Below are 14785 nucleotides of genomic sequence, written 5' to 3'. Positions count from 1 at the left end.
GCCCTAACATGGACAAGTTACAATCATGCTCATTTTAAGACAATCAGTTCTACATGCATACTGATTCACATAGTCATGCATCTCAAATAATCAAATAGTCATATAACGTGCAATAAATCATAATGATGCATTAAACTTAATAAAGTCACACACAAAATCCCATCATGCCCTCCAGGCACACTACTCCAGGCCCTTAAGCCTTAACACTGAATTTGGGTCGTTACAACTATCCCCTCCTCATGAGAATTTCGTCCTCGAAATTTACCTGAACAACTCGGGATACCGCTCCCGCATATCTGATTCCAGTTCCCATGTCGCCTCTTCGACCTTGCTGTTTCTCCACAATACTTTAACCAAGGGGATGGTCTTGCTCCTCAAGACCTTGTCCTTCCTATCAAGGATCTGAACAGGCTTCTCTTCGTATGATAAGTCCCGATCCAACTCCAAGTTCTCATAGCTCAACACATGAGTAGTGTCCGAAACATACTTCCGGAGCATGGATACATGAAACACATCATGAACCCCTGATAGAGCTGGAGGCATTGCTAACCTATAAGCCACCTCCCCAATTCGTTCTAGAACCTCAAATGGACCAACAAACCTGGGACTCAGCTTGCCCCGAACGCCAAATCGCTTTACCCCTCTCAGGGGTGAAACCCTGAGGAAAACATGATCCCCAACCTAGAATTCCACGGTCCTGCGTTTCTGATTTGAATAACTCTTCTGGCGACTCTGGGAGGCGAGCATACGAGCTCTAATCTTCTCAAGTGCCTCATTGGTCCTCTGAACCATCTCAGGACCTAAATACCTTCTCTCACCTGCCTCCTCCCAGTGAATCGGCGATCTGCACTTTCTTCCATACAGCATCTCATACGGAGCCACTCCGATAGTCGCCTGATAACTGTTATTGTACGAGAACTCGATCAGAGGGAGATACCTAATCCAAGATCCCTCAAAATCCAACACACAAGCTCGTAACATGTCCTCCAGTATCTGAATTGTCCTCTCAGACTGTCCATCCGTCTGAGGATGATAAGCGGTACTAAACCGAAGCTGCGTGCCCATAGCCTTCTGCAGGCTCTTCCAAAACTTGGAAGTGAAAGTGGGGTCTCTGTCGGATACTATCGACCTCGGAGCCCCATGAAGTCGAACAATCTCCTTAACATAAAGCTCTGCATACTGCTCCACAGTATAAGTCATCTTCACAGGTAAGAAGTGGGCGGACTTCGTATACCTGTCCACAATCACCCATACCGAGTCATGCTGACCCACGGTCTTTGGCAATCCTACCACAAAGTCCATGGCAATATCTTCCCATTTCCACTCGGGAATCCCAAGGGGCTGTAATAATCCTGCTGGCCTCTGGTGTTCCGCCTTAATCTGCTGACAGGTTAGGCATCTAGCCACATAGTCCACCACGTCCCTCTTCATGCCTGACCACCAATACAAAACCTTCAGGTCATGGTACATCTTCGTAGAACCTGGGTGCAAAGAGTAGGGAGTGGTATGAGACTCGTCCCAAATCTCTCGCCGAATGTCTGGATCAATCGGAACACAAATCCGTCCTTTGTACCTCAACAAACCCATCTCAGAAATAGAGAAGTCCTTAGCTGCTCCCGATAGGACATTCTCTCTACGTTCAACTAACTGGGGGTCCTTTCCCTGTGCTTCCTTAATCTTCTCGAGGAGCGTTGACTGAAGAGTAATGTTGGCTAACCTACCAACCACTAGCTCTATACCCGCTCTGGTCATCTCTCCTGCTAGTCTGTCAGATATCTGCCTCGAACTATACAACTGTCCTGGGCCCCTCCGGCTCAATGCATCAGCCACCACATTAGCCTTCCCAGGATGGTATAGGATATCACAATCGTAATCCTTTACCAGCTCTAGCCACCGTCTCTGGCGCATGTTCAAGTCCTTCTGGGTAAAGAAATACTTTAGACTCTTGTGATCAGTGTATATCTCGCACCTCTCTCCATACAGATAGTGTCTCCAAATCTTAAGTGCGAATACCACTGCAGCTAATTCCAGGTCATGCGTGGGATACCTCTGCTCGTACTCCTTTAATTGCCTTGATGCGTACGCTATCACTTTCCCAGCCTGCATCAACACGCATCCCAGACCCTGTCTGGAAGCGTCACAGTAGACCACAAACTTCTCATTATCTGTTGGCAGGCTCAGCACTGGTGCAGTAATCAACCGTCGCTTCAGCTCTTTGAAGCTATTCTCGCATCGATCTGTCCACACAAACTTGGTCTTCTTCCTTGTCAATTCTGTCAACGGAGTAGCAATTCTGGAGAACCCCTCTACAAACCGCCGGTAGTAACCTGCTAGTCCAAGGAAACTTCTAACTTCAGGAACATTGCTGGGTCTAGGCCAATCTCTTACTGCTTCCGTCTTGCTTGGGTCGACTAGTAACCCATCCTTACTGATAATGTGGCCTAGAAATGAAACTTGCGATAACCAGAACTCGCATTTGCTAAACTTAGCATATAACTTATGCTCTCTTAACCGATGCAACACCAGGCGCAGATGATTCTCATGCTCTGACTCTGACTGGGAGTATACTAGGATATCATCAATAAACACAATCACGAACTTATCCAAGTAATCCTTGAAAATTCTGTTCATCAAATCCATAAATGCCGCTGGGGCATTGGTTAATCCAAAGGACATAACCAGAAATTCATAATGCCCATACCGTGTCCGAAATGCAGTCTTTGGTATGTCTTCATCTCTGATCCTCAACTGATAGTAGCCTGATCGGAGATCAATCTTCGAAAACACTGTACTCCCTTGGAGCTGATCAAATAAATCGTCGATCCTAGGCAATGGATATTTGTTCTTGATGGTCAACTTATTCAACTCCCTGTAATCGATGCACATCCTGAGCGATCCATCCTTTTTCTTAACAAATAAAACTGGAGCACCCCACGGCGAGAAACTCGGTCTGACGAACCCCAAATCAAGTAGTTCCTGCAGCTGAATCTTCAATTCCTTTAATTCTGCTGGAGCCATTCTGTAAGGTGCCTTGGAAACTGGCTCTGCTCCCGGAGCCAACTCTATGACGAACTCAATCTCCCGCTGTGGCGGCAACCCCGGTAGATCCGCTGGAAACAAGTCTGAAAACTCGCAGACGACTCTGGTTTCATTCGGTCCCACTGCCGCCACCTTAGAGGAATCCACTATACTTGCTAGGAATCCTATGCAACCCTCTTGCATCAGGTCTCTAGCCTTTAGTGCCGAGATCACAGGTACCCGCGGTCCATCCACCGTTCCCACAAACACAAAGGGTGCCTCGCCCTCCGGTTCAAAGGTCACCATTCGTCGCCTACAATCAATAGTTGCTCCATACCGTGTCAACCAATCCATCCCTAGTATTATGTCAAAATCATCCATATCTAGTTCAATCAGGTCAACAAACAATTCTCTACCGTCTACCACTACTGGTAAGGCTCTAACCCACCTCCTAGAGACTACCAGCTCTCCTGTAGGCAATATAGTCTGGAAACCCCTAGCATACAAAATACTAGGTCTACACAGCTGATCAATCACCCTAGCAGAAACAAATGAGTGCGTAGCACCAGAATCAATCAATGCAGTAAACAAGGATCCAGCGCTAAAAATCTGACCTGTGACCACTGATGGACTGGCCTCTGCCTCAGTCTGAGTCAAGGTGAAGACCCTAGCAGGCGCGAGGCTGTCACCCTGCCTAGGCTCCTCCTTCTTAGCCTGCGGGCAATCTTTCTTCAAGTGGCTGGTGCTTCCACAAACAAAACATGCCCTGATGCCGGCACCCGCTTCAGAGGCGGACCGGCACTCGCCCTGATGCCGTCGCCAGCATCGAGGACACCATGGATAACTCCTCCAGTTGTCATTACCGCCCTGGCGGCCACCCACGGAACCGCGAACCCTCCTGTCAGAACCATAGGGAGTAAATGAGTCTGGTACTCTCCTCTTCTGCTCACTGGGACCGCTGCCTCGACTAGGCCCAGAAGAAGAAGGCACTACCCTCCAGGTATCACGCCTAGCAGCGTTATCCTTCCAGATCTGATCCTCAGCACTCTCAGCAGTGAGGGCCTTGTCTACCACTTGCGCATAGGTAGTCTCTGGAGCCATTGTAATACTCACGTCACGGGCGATCATTGCACCTAATCCCCGCACAAATCTGTCCCTTCTGGCCATATCAGTCGGCACAAGCTCTGGCGCAAACTTCGCCAATCTATCAAATACCAAGGCGTACTCAGTGACAGATAACCTGCCCTGAGTCAGACTGTTGAACTCATCCGCCTTCGCCGCTCGAACGGCTACGCTGTAGTATTTCTCGTTGAAAATGCTCTTGAATTCCTCCCAGGTCATAATAGCAGTATCCCTTCGCTGCCCTACTACCTCCCACCATATTCGTGCATCATGTCTAAGCATATAACTGGCACAGTCAACCCTATCCCTTCCTTCAACCCTCATGAAGTCTAGGATTACAGACATTGTACTCATCCACTGCTCAGCCTGCAGTGGGTCTGCTCCCCCCTCAAAGGTAGGAGGTTGTTGTTTTCTGAATCTTTCATATAGAGGTTCCAACCTGTTCCCAGTCACAGGTTGAACCGGAGCCGGTACCACACTAGGCGGTGGTGGTATCACAGTGGCCGGTGGAGGAGCTGGTTGCCTGTACTGACTAAGCTCATCCTCTGTTTTCTTCAACCTAGCCTCCATCTCTGCTAAAATCTGTTGCCAGTTCTGAGGAGCAGGTGGAGGGTCCTGCCCCTGGTTATCATCCTCGGCCTGAATGCCGCGGAGTCTCGATGATTGGCGAGGCATTGCAACTAAATGTCTGCAATCAATGACACCGCTCATTAGGCATGATAACAAGGTCCAATTTCCACCTCTCAATCTCAACAACAACCAAGATCAATCGACCAAAGTGCCATACAAATATCATGCAGCATACAACGGGCCTTGCCCTAGCATCATGCATATGTTATTTCAATGATCACGCTCATAATAATTTAGGCAGGCACACAAAGCATTAAACACATATTCATGAATATATCAACCGATCATACCAAACTACCCTGAGTCGAGCTTTTCAATGGCAGCGTGCGTACATGTTCGGTCGATCTCCAGAACCAATAAACCTTGGCTCGCTCTGAAACCAAGTTGTAACGCCCTACTACCTTAGAGTCGTTACTAAGTGAGTTTAAATTAGAAATTGTGCATTTAATTGACTCAAGTGGTTTCTAAAACCAAAAGTGTGAATAAACCAGAGTTTAAGGCTGCACTCTTTGAAAATGTTTAGTTTCATTAAAAACGTTAATTATAAAACATCTGGGATCCCAAAATAAGGTTTACAAAATATTTACAACTCAAAATAGATTTACACTTGATCAGCTATCAAAAGAATGGTTAAATACGGCCATATACAAAATGCCCCCAACCAAAGCAGTCGGGCAGGCCGAACATGTACACGCCGCCCCCACGCTCTCCATACTCATGGCCGGTTGACTGACTCCTTGCTTTTACCTGCCACACGGAGCACCCGTGAGCCGAAGCCCAGCAAGAAAACCCAAATAACACATAACATATGCAAAACAAATAGCTGGCAATAATTCACTGACACAAAGGAAAACCATCATAATAAACAAGTACGGCCATGCCGCTCCCAAGGCCTTACCAAAGCCTGGAGTTTCGGTTCTCACCGCGAGGATAACTCATGTATCCCTTGGGTCCCACCCTGAATATAAGCATCCCATGTGCTGTGTGTTACTTTCGGCCCACGGCCGCCCCGGCCTACGCCGTACCCGGCCTCTGCCGCTCATTTCATCATAATCACACATATAGTACATTCAAAATAAACATTCACACACATCACGGTTCATTTAAGGTTAAGCATTTGCACGTAATACAATCCGGGGCCACGCCCTACAATCACACAGTGGGGCCATGCCCTAAACTCGGGTGTTACGGTTTTCTTACCTGTAATCCGTGCTTTCCGATGCACCACGATCACGAGCACGGTCCTCTAGCACGAGCCTCTCCGAAATCCTAGTCACAACACACATAAAACACTTTTAATACTAACCAAACCCAAAACCACTTCCCGGGACCAATCCCGCACTCTCGGGACCTCTAAAACCTTAAAACAACACCCCGGAGGCATCCCGCGAACCCCCGGATCTAAGACCTAAAATTGCCAAAAAGGCTATCATGAAAATTGCCTTGTGCCGCGGCACCACATCCTTGTGCCGCGGCACCCATCAGACAGAAGCTCCCTTGCCGCGGCACACAAAAACCCTGCCGCGGCACACCTTCGCAGACCCAGAATTCTGGGTTTTTCCTGCAATTTTCCCCGAGCTTTAACCTCCCCAAATCATCCCAAACCAAAACCTAAACCCCAAAACTCAAATCCAAACCTCATATGAACAATCTAACACCCCATAAACACTAGAATCAAATCCAAAACATCAATACACACAAGATCCACTCCTTTGATTTCAAATTCAACAACCCAAATCAAAACCCATGAAAATCTTAACTCAAGCATTAAATTCCTCAACCAACACAGAAAACAAACTTAAATAAGCATAAGATCCTTACCTCAAGAGTAGAATCCACCCTAAAAGTTCCCTTGATCTCCTTCTAAGCTTCCCACTTCAGCCCCTTTCTACACCTCTTCTTCTTTCTTCTTCTTTGCCCTAGCCTTTCTCTCCTCTTCTTTTCCTTCTCTTCTAATTTATCAAAGCCACAAGTGACCCAAATGCCCAAACCGTACCCCCTAAATCCCAGCTGCATAATGTCTATTTGCCTTGCCAAAAGACCAAATTACCCCTCCTTACTAATCCTTCTAAGCTAAACCTTCAAGGGTACTTAAGTCTTAACACTTTCATTTCAATTCTACCACTTCCTATCTTAAAACTTGTTACTCACAGCAGTTACAAATGGTTACCAAAATACCAATAACTAATCACTCTTTCTAAACTCAACTTATAAGATTCCCGAAGTACCCCTGGGCTCCTCCCGAGCCGGGTACAACAACCCGTTGTGACTTTTAGACTAACTGGCTCTCTAGGACCGTCTCGATGCGTGCATCCTGATAAAACATCACACTCACATGGCACAATTCACATAGTACAATTATCACAGTTATGCCCTAACATGGCCAAGTTACAATCATGCTCATTTTAAGACAATCAGTTCTACATGCATACTGATTCACATAGTCATGCATCTCAAATGATCAAATAGTCATATAACGTGCAATAAATCATAATGATGCATTAAACTTAATAAAGTCACACACAAAATCCCATCATGCCCTCCAGGCACACTACTCCAGGCCCTTAAGCCTTAACACTGAATTTGGGTCGTTACAAAAGCACATGAAATGAAGTATCATTTAATTCAAGGCAATTTTACAAAATTGGTGTAATGATCTTGAAGATAGCTTCAAAACTGTTTCTTACAAAACTGTTTACAAAGACTTTGTTAGACAAATTCATTCAAGATAATGTGATTGACACATTGAGAGAGATGCAACAATTTTCTTTAGGGAAAGTTGAAGATTGTTGGGAATAGTGCCCTTAAAGCAATTGTAGTTGACAAATATTTTAAATGAAATAAATAATTGAATTAAATTATTATATATAGACTATGTCCAATATTATGTTGATAATATTAAGTAAATATCAGAAAATTCCAAAGTTTATCTATGTGGTCTTAATCTCATATTGATATGAGATGATCGAGATTGAGATAATGAACTTGGAACAGTTCGAAGTAAAATAAAGTTATGGAATCTTTAGATTAATTATTGCTAGTACGGTTCGCTAGTATTATGAATACAAGTGACCTAGATTCGGGTCACTAGTGTAGTAGGACACTTTAGTAAATGTACTCTATATATAGTGATATATAGAACTATACGAGATGTGATTTGTGAATACTTGTTTAAACATTGTTTCATAGTATTAATTGAACACATCAAACGATGATCATATTCACGATGATCTTAATCTTGAGGTTACTATGAACTCCTATATATGTCATCCGATCATTTGATTCATGCGTTAAGGTTTGTCAGAATGATCAGACTAAGAATAATTATTTTGGGGACTCAATGATATATATGGCTGGGGACATAGTTTAACAGATATAGAATCTATACCTTCTTATAGATTGAATAATGGTTCCCTATTGGGTTGACTTTTGGGACTAAAAAGGTTATGAGCGCTCACGTCGCAAATTTGTTGTGACACATCCTTCACTAGTAAAGTCAATGGTACACTAGGAACTATATATAGTTAAAAGGGTAAAATGGTAATTTTATTTCATTTTAATTAGGAATCATAATAGAGGATTAACGTTGTATGCAATGATCATATCAATTGACACTTTATTCTTTAATAAAGTACTCTTTAATTATATGTCTATAATTATCTAGAGTTCAATCTCATATTTGTAGTGGAGTAATCATGAGATTAATAAATATAATTATTTAATCAAAGAACTTTGATTAATAATCTAATATTTATTGGAGCTTAAAATTATAGGTCCCCAGGGTGGTTCTATCAACACCATATCAATGTAAGAGTTGATACAAGGGTAAAATTGTAATTTGGAAATTTGAGAAGAATTTTATTCTTCGGGTCAAATATATAATTATATAATAATTATGGTTGAATAATTAATTTGGAATTAATTAATAAATTTTGAAATATATATAATAATAAATTAATTAATTTTTTAATTTAATTATTTTATTTGAGTGGGAGAAAATAAAAATGCTAAGTCAAAATGGTTTTGATTTATTAATTTTTTAAAAGATGATGATTATTAATTTTAAATTTTGAATTTAAAATTTAAATTTGAATTATAATTGTGATCTTTTCCTTAAAAAAATATACCATATTTTATGGGAGGGATTTATTTAAATAAATATAAAATAGGAAAAATGTAACATTCTCTTAATGGGAATAAGGCTACACGAATGACATTTTCCAAGGATTGTGACATGTGTGCGTGTGATGCTGATAAAGTATCAGTATTGGTTTTTTCATATTTTTATTTATTTAATTAATAATTTGAAAATAGATTTTTCAAATTCAATAAGTTAGATATTACCTAAATCTGTTCCTATTATATTATTATTTTATTTTATTATATTATATTATTATTATTGTTATTATTATGAATAATGATGTAATATACAATTGTTGACGGTGAGAACTCGTCAACTAAGTTGAGTTGGAAACAATTCTCAAGTAAGGATAGTCGATAAAAAAGCTGTAGAAATTTAAGTAACAACTCAAGAACAATGACAGAACAACAATGGAGAAATCAATCTTTCATTCACTCTCAAGCACTTGCTACAGTAAATTTTCCAACCCCCTTCTCTGTGGAAGTGGGGTTCATTTTATAGTAGGCTCTTATGGCCTGGGATACATGGTGGTCCAGGGGACCAGGTGGTACATAAGTACTCTGTCAGGAGAGTGATTTCAGAAGTTGTGGTCGTGCATCCAGTACAGGGGCAGGCGTCAGGAGGATGTCTCCACTACATGTCCGTACCTATGCCAGTGGAGTGGGGACAGACATAGTAGCGCAGGTGGCAGTGGTGTCGCCTCTGACTCCTGGCCGTAGACGTACGGGCCACAACTCTTATTCCAGCACTCCCACTACCCCACTGGTACGAGTGTCCGTACTCGACATACAGGGTCTTAGCAGCCGTACCCAGTACTAGATCGTACAAGTACGTTCCATTCAACTCATACCCGGGCCCCTAAGCATTGGGGTCCTAAGGTATAGGGAACGAGACATTTGGTGCGCGTAAAGGTGGTGGCGTGAGGTGAGGCTCTCGGGTCCTTTACACGAGATGCCTGAAGCACCTCGAGCTCACCCACGAGCATGGGTGATAGGCATGTGGCCTCACCAGATGTCTAAGGGTGCGGGGTCTCGCCTGGTGTTTGGCGCGCGCGGGACACGGGGTCTCGCATGGTGTTGGGCGCGCGCAGAACACGGGGCCTCGACCGGTTCTGGGCGCATGCGAGACAAGGGGGTGGCCTCGCCTGGTGCTGGGCGCACGCGAGACGAGGGGGTGGCCTCGCCTGGTGCTGGGCGTGCGCGAGACAAAGGGCCTCGCCTAGTGCTGGCGCACGCGAGGCCATGTGGGCTGCTGCGCGAGAGGCAACAGTGGCTCGGGGTCATTCCAACCCAGCCATATTTTTGGGCGTTTATGGGGCCTAAGCATACACTTTGAGTCTTTTAAGGGCGCAGAATATTGAGCGTCCACACTTGCCCCCCAGTCTAGGAGAGGACCTTTAGGTGCTCTTGTAGACTATTCTTCATGACTCTTATAAATAGGCCCTCATGCTTGGCTCATTATTCACACCTTACTCTCTTAGCTTAGTGGTAGCTAGGCCCTTACTCCTTCCAAGAGGTAAGGGGTTCAATCCCCCACACCCTCACTTTTGTCATAGTTTTCTTTATTTTATTTTTTCATCTCATCATCATCATTTTTTTTTTTTTACATATGAGCTAATTTTTTGGTGTGTCTATTTGGAGGTTAACACATCCTTTTTGCCTATTTTTGCAGACGTGTACTTTCGACCATTTTGTGCTTTTGGCCCTAGTCTTCCTTTTTTGGTCTCGACAGCCTCCAATTTCTACATCTTGAGGTATATTCTCTTTTTCCCTGGTTTTTTTTGGGTTCAAATTAGCGTTATTCGGGATGGGGTACCTTGGCCTGGGCTTGTAGTGGGTTTGACCATATGCACGCCCCCCCTTTTTTATATCCTGTAGTGGGCCATTTAGGACGTCTGCATCCAGAGATATTAAGCATATTCCTTTGTGTTTTGTAGCCTTTCCCTCGTTCACACGTGAACCCCTTTTTGCTATTGGGACGAGGTCTCATGGCCAGTGATGGCCCGTCCTACATACCCCCGGGGGCTGAGTTTATTGACCTGTCCTCAGAGTCCCCTGAGGGCAACCCTCACCAGGACTATGACTCCTTAAGGCAGGCCCGCATCCGCCACCTTGAGTACATGGCTGAACTTAGGCGCAAAATTTGGGTGGTGGAGAGTGAAATTGACTCGGTGTCGAGAGGAGACGGAGCACCTTCCCCCCCAGACCATAGTGACCTTGTAGCGATCCTTAGGATGACCCTTTTTGAATTGCAGTGGGAGTTAGAGTTTATGGAGGGACACCTTCCGCCCGAACCCCCCAACTCATCCTCGCTTGATGACGGTCATGGGGCCGCTACCGCTTCTCCTCAGCCCTTAGTCTCGGTTTTTCCTAGCTTAGCACTTCCGTAGTCGCTCCCTCGATGGAAGACTCTTGCTGGGAAGAAAAAATAGAGGGTTAAGTGTTCTGTCTCTGCCTCACATTTTTCTTTTGATTTTGCAGATATGTCGAGGGCGCGAAGACAGGTGGCTTCTAATGAACTGGACGATGCTCTGTTACTGGCAACCGAACTGGTGTCGCGTGTGTCCGAAAACAAACTGGTGGACATCGTGGATAACTATCGTGTCCCTCCAGACTACACATTATATGCTCCTCGGGAGACATGCTGGACTGACAGTCCCAAGCCCGGCTTCGTGGCCCTCAGCGAGCACATCCTGAAGGCGGGTAGCACCATCCCGTTACACCCATTCTTTGTCGCAGTCCTCAACTACTTTGACCTTGCCCCACTTCAGCTGGCGCCCAATGGCTGGTTGACTTTAAGCTGCCTTTTCATTGCATTTACGAAGCTGTTTAGACGCGCTCCTACGGCGACAGAGGTGCATTTCCTCTACAACCTCATGCCCCTTTCCAAGTCCAAGGGCTTTTACTATTTACAAAAAGCCAACAACGAGGCCACTTTGATAGAGGGCTCAGTGTCCAACCCGGGGTCCTAGAAGCAGGACTTTTTCTTCATGGAAGGCCCCCTCTCTGTCCATGAGGACTTTCGGGCCACTCCCAGTAAGTACCCTGAGCATCACTTTCTCTCTTCTACTTTTTTACAACTTACTGTTTCGCGACTTACGTTCATATCGACCATGGCGTGTATTATGCAGAGCAATTCTCCGCACCCATAATTGTTGGGTTGGAGACGAGAGACATGAGAGCGTTCCTCAGCGCGGACCCCGCTATGAAAAAGGCGGTACGCCTATTCACCATAAAGAATCTGAACCTCCATAAATTGTCTCCTGTCTCTGACCCCAAGTTATTGTGGACCATCTCTGGGTCCGCGAAGATGAAGGAAACCTTGGCTGAGCCTTGTCCGGATGACGATGAGGACGAGGAGGGGCCGGAGGAAGCCCCCCTTGACCACGGGGGATCCCACCAACTGCCTCCATCTCTTGGTGGGTGCCCTCCATGTGCTTCCTATGATCCGGCCATAGCCCCCACTCACAAGACCAGCAGGACACTCCGGGGTGTTGTATTTGCCCTGACCCTGAGGGCCACGACGCCTTCACTCAGGCTCCTCTCGACCCTGAACCATCGGGGACTTATTTTTCCGACCTTCTGGAGCCTCCCTCTGATCTAGCAGGTCCTCAGTTTTCCACTTTCACTGCGCCCCCTCCTGTTTCGGCGAGCGGGTCGTCCGTCTTCACCCAACCAGGTGCCACTGGTGCGGATGGGGAGCCCTAGGTGACTCGGATGGCGACGTCTTACGGGCAAAGATACATCCAACTTGCCTCGGGCCTCCCCGTATCAGACTGGAACGGTCTTGGGAACGTTGCCCAAACGGACCTTGGGGAAACCCTAAGGCGCGCCACGGCCTGGGTGAGTTCCTGCACCTTGCGTTGGCATTATTATGTATAGATGTACATGCGTTTTTCTTTTTGTTACTTATTGTTGATGCCGTTAACTTTCTTGTGCATGCGTATACCATGGCTCTACGGTTTGCTGACTCGTCCAGCAACCTCTCCGCGTCTACTGCTGAGAGGGACTGCCTTACAGCCCGGGTCCAGGAGCTCGAGAAAGAGCTTGAGAAAACTCAGTCTGAGCTGAAGAAGGTTCGGGCTAAACTTGCCACCTTGTCGAAAAGGAAGCTGAAGGCGGTTGCCAAGGCCAAGGAGCTGAAGGACCAAGTTGCCAGCCTGAAGAGCGAACTCTAGGCGACCAAGGATATCGTGACAGTGTCACAGGAGAGGGTTTCTTATTTAGAGGCCGAAGTCGAGTCTATCAGGGTCGAATTCCAGATTGCAAGGGCTGAAGTCGAGGCTACTAGGACCGAACTCCAGGCTGCTAGGACCAATGTTGCTACGTTGCAGGAGAGAAATGCTTCCTTGGAGGCGGAGAAGACTACCATTGAGTACAGGTCCATCGACTGCGCCCTTTACAACGTGTGGAGGCAGGACCCCAATTTTGATTTCACTTCTTTTGGTGAGCATGCCATCGCTTGAGCGGCCATGTGGAGCACCCATGGTAGGAGACCCTGAAGTTGCTATCTCATTATCTCTGCCAGCCCATAGTAGATGTATGCTTGCTTAAGTCATTGTAATATTGTCGTTCTCACTATTTTTCTTTGGTAACTCTTGTAATGTCTTCGAAACTTTCTTTTTCAATGTATATATACATGTGATGCTGTTTATTTCTTGTTCTACTGCATCTGAGGCCCTTTTAAGCCTGTATGATGGGGTTTGGTTAGTTCCCCTCTTTTACTTACCAGGCTGGAGGTACTTTGGAGCCCATGTGAAAGGGTTCACTGGGACCTCTTTTGGTGCCTCTTGATTACTTTTATAAGGATATTTTGACCCCTTGGGTCCTAGCTATCCTTTTATATATTCTTGCGCGCGCTTATTATTTTTTTGCGAGAAGCATCCTTCTCGTCGTTATTCATAGTACTATTTTTGCAAGGGTCTCCTTTAGGACCCTTTTTGGCTAGACGGCTTGGTGGCCGCACTAGACTTATTATTGTCGTTACCATCTCTTTTTGTAAGTCCCTATGGCCTCCTTGGTGTTCACAAGGGTAGCTAATCCTTGTGATCCTAGAGGATGCCTTGTAAGGACTTCGTTTAAGGCCCTGGTATAGGGGGTCCCTCTGGGATCCCCCATCAAAGGGTCCTTTTTTAGGGTCACTTCCTCCTGATGGAGGGCCCTTTTTAGGATCCCCCTAGTGCATAGGGTCCTTTTTATGGGCCTCCTTTTTAGGAGGGCGAGGGGTCCTTTTTAGGATCCTCCGTTAGAGGGCCCTTTTTAGGTTCCCCTTGCTAGCCGCATGTTGTTGCCTCCTGTCCTGCCCCCCAAGTGTTTGGTGAAATTTATTTCGGCAGGCACTTCAGCTGATGCCCGCCTAGCGAAGAAAAATAACACATGAAGTTGCAAACAGTTTCATTCATAACACGCGGTTTACAGCCGACTTTGTAAATAAAAAGGGGGTTACATCTAACTAGGAGGTTACCTAGGTAGCATCTTTGATTCTTACTTACTTAAGCTAAAACAATGAAGAACAAACTAAACATAGGTTCTTTTGGCACTGAGAGCCGAAGCCTTGCTGGTAGCACTTCTCGAGAGGCTCCGTAACCCATGGGTCCAATCTTGTACGGATCTAACTTGTGTGGGTCGCTCCTTCATACACAGCCATTGTCATTGGTATAGATGGTTTGGTGGCTGAGCGGAGGGACATGTTATAGCATTCCCTCGCTTCCTTCTGCTCCCCTTTCACGCATGCTACTCCCCCAGGGGTTGGGAATTTCATAGCTAGGTGATACACAGAAGTTATCGCCTTCAATTCTCTCAGAGAGGGTCTCCCTAATACCGCATAGAAGGCTGCGGTGCATTCCACCACGACAAAGTTAGCCATTACGGTGGT

This window comes from Humulus lupulus, chromosome 9 (assembly GCF_963169125.1).
Source record: "Humulus lupulus chromosome 9, drHumLupu1.1, whole genome shotgun sequence".
Classification (NCBI taxonomy): Eukaryota; Viridiplantae; Streptophyta; class Magnoliopsida; order Rosales; family Cannabaceae; genus Humulus; species Humulus lupulus.
Note: the sequence above shows the minus strand (reverse complement) of the source record.